This window comes from Vicia villosa, linkage group LG1, assembly GCF_029867415.1.
Source record: "Vicia villosa cultivar HV-30 ecotype Madison, WI linkage group LG1, Vvil1.0, whole genome shotgun sequence".
Lineage (NCBI taxonomy): Eukaryota > Viridiplantae > Streptophyta > Magnoliopsida > Fabales > Fabaceae > Vicia > Vicia villosa.
The window spans coordinates 128,868,445-128,874,444 of NC_081180.1; positions in this window are offsets into that span (position 1 = coordinate 128,868,445).

Genomic DNA, 6,000 nt, shown 5'->3' on the forward strand with positions numbered 1-6,000 from the left:
TAGAATGAGCACCTCTTCTATCAGATACCTCATTTGCCACCTTAGAGGGATCAGCCCCTAAATGGGTGACCATCATCTCCATGGCTTCCTCACGGCTGAGCCTACCGGGGCTTAGTAATTTTTCCCTGATAGAAAGATGCAAGAGGCACGGGACATCTTCTAAGGTGATGGTCATCTCTCATATAACAAAGGGGAAGATGACGTCTTTGACTGCCACCTCTCTGCAAATTCCGCCTGTATGCCGTGGTTTATGTTCATGTACGCAACAAAACATAAATCGGTAAGACCAGAATAACATATAACATCAATGAACCAATCAGCAGTGGGTTTTTCCAACTCCAATATCTTCCTGTCGTGGTTTACCGATTTCATAGACGGACGCTCCTATAAAAAATTATCACCAATCGTATTGATTTATTTGGTTGAAAACATATGTATTGCAAAAGAAAATAAGCATACCTCTCCTTTCCAAACATGCCTAGGAGCATGGTATTCATAGAGATTAAGTAAGTAGATATCAAATGGATCTTTTGGATAACTCTCTAAAGGGGCATCGATAGCGGGTTCCTCCAGGACTTCAGGCGCTGGTGCATCATTTGAGGACCCGTGGCCTAGTGAAGTACATGCTTGAGAGAGGCGACTACGAGAAGTTGAACCAGATGGTTGAGAATCTCAGTGCTGCAAATCATCAAACGAGTTATCAATGACTCGTGACCTTGTGGTCTTGGCTGTGACCCTCTCATGTCGTACCGACGCAATTTGTGACACACGACTCAGCCTAATTCTTCCAGGGTTGTTTTCAGCTTTTGCACTTGCATTACAAACAGACCCATAGAAAAATAACCTTTCAGGACAAATTCATAAATTTAACCAAATTTCAGCTTGAGAGAAATTTGGAGATACATCTCCGAAGATAGCACTGAGAAAATCCAAAAATTCATCTTCGAACAAAGCTGCGATTCTCAACGACGGAAAATACGTCATTGCTGCTTTAACCCTCCAAACAAATATCAATGCATGTCCTTGTATGTTACCTATTTTGTTTCCACAATTATCTAATGTACCTTAAACAACTAATGTAGCTTAAACAACTAATGTAGATTAAACAACTAACTATAAATCAAAATATATAATAAGAAAGAATTTTGAAAAACTTACCAAATCAAAGGGATGAGAAATAGAAGCTTGAATGGATGAGAATTTTGAATGGATGAGAAAGAGCTCCAACGATAGAAGCTTGAATGGATGAGAAGCTTGAGTGGATGTGAGAGCTCAAATGGTATTGTTTGATTTTTTTTAGAAAATGAAGAATGAGAAAGAAAGAAGGGTATGACGCAAGCATATGAAACAAAACCTCCGAAGATGCATTTGTGAACCACCCACTGACTTTTGATTTAGTGGTGCCTCATCAACTTGCTCTAAAAAATGGCTAAAAAAGGAGAGATGCATCTCTGGATTTTAGGGGCAGTTGGGACTTTTCACGGTAGTGAGGGAGCACGTATTAGTGTGGAAAATGTAAACTCTAATCATATTACAAGGATATAAATATATTTATTTAAGTCTGCAAGTCTTAGTTGAATTTAAAAATGTTTATGAGAAAGTGTTCTTATTCTGCTTTGTTATGGGTTCTAATGCCCCTCCCCCCTTTTCGTTGTTTAATGAGATACTTTTGCGTTTCTATTTTAGGATCTTTTAATGGTTTGATTTTTATTTTATTTGATATTTTTATAAATGGTATTAGTTTTTTTTATTATAAATCGTTTCGATATTTTCATAGAAAAATAATTAGTGTTGCATGAAAAAGAAAAATCATGAAGAATTTCACAAAAATATTTTTTTCTTAAATATATGGAAAATACAAATTTAAAAAATTGAAAAGAAAATAATAAATATTTAAGGGTAAAATAGAAAAAAAGGAAATGCTAACTAGTGTCCTTGGGACACTCTTTAAGTGATTAAAGTAGTAAGTTTTTATTAAAATGCGTGTATTTAATGCATTGAAAATGTATTGGAAATTGAAATGTTAACTTTTATAAAAAATATTTTCTTTATTATGTTTAAAGAGTGCCTGAGGGCAAGCATGGTTAGCAAGACCCAATCAACATTTATGTATGTCTTGATAATTAGATTTTTTTTTTTCCTTTTTGGAACAAGAGACTTCTTTCTGAAGTGACTTTGAGATATTGTAAAATTATGTTAACAGCTTGCAAATGCTTTTTCTTTTGGGTCATGCATGAATTGACTCATCATAGTGTTGGGATAAGTCAAATTCGATCTAGTGTGTGTCAAGATTGACGCTTTTCTCTTCATAACCCATCTTGTAAGTTCATGAAAAATATTAAATAATCTATTTTTCTATAGATTATCATAATTCTTAAGAAATATCTGAGTTAGCCAAAGACCTTTCACTAAAATTCTACTGATAGTTTCTCTTAAAATAATTGTCTCTCACCGTCATTACCATTATTTCTATGAGACTATTACCGTTCTTTCCATGAGACTGAGGAAATGTGAAGTAAGACACATCTTTATGAAAGGTAACATAATTAGAAATGAAAAAACTTAATAATGGGAAGATGGTAACATTTGAAACTTTTTTGTTATTGGGTGCATTACCTAGAAGACACATTGAAAAAACTCGAGCATACAATTTATTAAGATATTTCTTATGAACATAAGAAAAACAACAACTAAACAAGCGAGATTTGAGTTCCTGCAAGATAGGAACAAATGGAAAACTTGTGAGTGTAGACTGAACAAGACTAAAATTTTATAAATTAATAATAAAGACAACATTAAATTTTTCTCCAATTAATTATTGATTCTCCCAAATAAGAAGTTGAAACTTATGGAAATGATATAATTGACATTTTTTAAACATTATTACAACATTTTCTCTTAATATGTTTTTTAAATCGAGTTTGCACCATAGTGTAAAATTGGACGATTAGTGGTACTTTTGAGTTATATAATCCATAAAAAAATTTAAGTTACTCGAGTGCGATGGTCAATAAATAAAACAAACCATTACACACCAAATATATTATGAATATGAACCATTACACACCAAATATACATCATACTTGTATTTAAACTAGGAGAAAAAACACATTGTGGTATTTTTGTAACTGTGGTATATGCGACAACATGCCCCTAAGCTTGAGGCATTTGTGACACTTGTGATTCCCATTAGTGAAATTCACAATCCTATTAGTGATTCTCATAGCTTTGACACTTGTGATACTAATACTGATGATTTGCCTATTGTTTTAAGGAAAGGGAAAAGATCATGTGCCAAATACCCTATATCTCAATTTGTCTCCACTAAAAATCTTTCCTTGTAGCATTAAAGTTTTATTTCTGCACTTGAGTCTATGGTCATCCCATCATTCGCTCAAGAGGCATTGAAAGATAGAAATTGGGTCCAAGGCATGTATGAGAAAATGAAAGCTCTTGAAAAAATGGAACTTGGGAGATTGTTGATAGACAAGAAGGCAAGAAACCCGTTGGTTGCAGGTGGATTTATACAGCCAAACACAAATCAGATGGTACTCTTGATCGTTACAAAGCTAGATTAGTGGCAAAAGGATACGCAGACATATGGCATAGATTATGAGGAAACCTTTGCTCCAGTTGCAAAAATGAACACAATTCTAATCTTATTATCTCTTATTGCTCACTCTGTATGGGAATTACAACAATTTGATGTCAAAAATGCATTTTTGCATGGAAACTTAGAAGAAGAGGTGTACATGGAGTTCCCGCCGAGATTTGGCCCTACATGTGGATCCAACAAGGTCTGCCGATTGAGGAAAGCCCAATATGGACTTAAACAATCTCCTAGAGCATGGTTTGGAAGATTCACAAAAGCAATGGTGTACTTAGGCTACAAGTAGAGTTAAGGAGACCACACTCTTTTCTTTAAGCACTCGCATGAAGGAAAACTGACTATCCTTCTTGTTTATGTTGATGATATTATTATTACAGGAGATGACCTGGCAGAGAAACAATTGCTAAAGGAAAAACTATCGGCATAATTTGAGACGAGGGACCTTTGGCAACTCAAATATTTTTTGGGAATTGAGGTTACTTACTCAAACCAAGGCATTTTCATATCTCAAAGGAAGTATATACTCGATTTCTTGCAAGAAACTGGGATGAAAATCTTCAAGTGTTTCCATAGAGCAAAACCACAAGTTGAGTCTCGAAGAAGAAAGTGCCAAAGTTGACAGAGTCTAATATCAGAGGTTGGTAGGAAAGTTGATTTACCTGGCACACACTAGGCCTGACTTGGCTTATGCAGTCAGTGTAGTGAGCCAATTTATGCATGACCCGAGAATGCGACACTTACAATCTATTGATCGGATCTTGCAATACCTCAAGGCTACTCCAAGAAGAGGACTATTTTTCAAAAGAGGTAGAAGCTTAACTATAGAAGCCTACACCAATGCTGACTATGCAGGATCAATAAGTGATAGAAGATCCACTTTGGGATTTTGCACCCTCTTGTGTGAGAACCTTGTCACATGGAGAAGTAGGAAACAAAATGTAGTGGCTCGATCAAGCGCTGAGGCAGAATTTCGAGCTTTGGCTCAAGGAATACGTGAGTTACTTTAGATGAGGATCATTCTAAATGATTTGAAAATATAATGCGAAGGGCCTATGAAGTTGTTCTGTGACAACAAGTTGGCAATTAGTATTGCTCATAATCCTGTTCAGCATGACAGGACCAAACACATAGAGACTGACCGTCATTTCATCAAGGAAAAGCTAGAAAATGGTGTAATAGCTACATCCTACATTCCTTCTAGGCATCAACTAGCAGATGTGTTAACAAAAGGCTTGCAAGTTGCCACCTGATCGTTTCAATCAATTGATTTGCAAGCTGGGAATGATTGATATCCATTCACCAGTTGAGGGGGAGTGTTGGAATTATAAAATATTGGAATTATAAACATGTATTTAGGAGTCAATACATGTACCTAGGAGTCTATGCCTAAAAAATTACATACATATATCTAGAAACTAGCAACATCCTTGAAAATCTTATCTTGTATTTACTCTCTAGTATGTATATAATAAGATTACTTGAGTCCATTAGAAACCCAAGCATTTCACCAAATATTCAATTCTCCATACAAACCAATATCTATCCCAAGTGAGTATATGAATGAATGATAAAGAAGTAGTATGAAATGGCCAAAATCTGCTGGTTCAAAGGAGCATCCCTGCACCACCCTTACAGTTCCACTCCCAGGTATTAGTAAATACTAATAATAGCAGAAAGACTTGTGCAATATATTATATGGCAAGAGGAAAAGACAAAATCCCTCAGGATTGCTGTTAGTGGAGTTATTGAGCTTCTCAGGCTTTTCTCTCCTTCCCAACAAACAAGGTATCTATGTTGTTTATGTAGCGTGTGTAAGGTGTCTAACAAGAGTATGTGTCTGATGTCCGTATCTGATGTCTAACATGTGTATATGCTTAGTGTCCATGTATCTGGTGTATGTGTAAGTGCTTCAAGTGTTGAGAAACAGATCAATGAATTCACAATTTCAAGTGTTGGCGATGTTCTAATCATCATCGAGTCCGTATGACAACGCATATTTTGTCACAGGTACTTTTTTTATTTAATATTCAGCATGAGCTTCTTTTCTGGTATGATATCTAAAATCTTCCCAGTGTGTTTGACATATAGCGAACTTCACTTCTTCAATTTATGCAGAAAACTGTATCTACGAAGATCCAACTATTAAATTTAGTGGTATCATTATGACAACATATCTAATAATGCAATATTTTAATATATCAATCATTTTTACCTTTTTCAGTTGTTTGATTTATGGACACAGATTATTCTTCTCAGCGATTGAAATCGAATATCTTGATTAATTATGATGTATTAGTAGATCCAACAGCCACAAATATGTTGACTGCTTAGATGTACAAGATAATGACAACATGCAATCCAAATGTAGTCAAAATAGATGAAGAAAAATA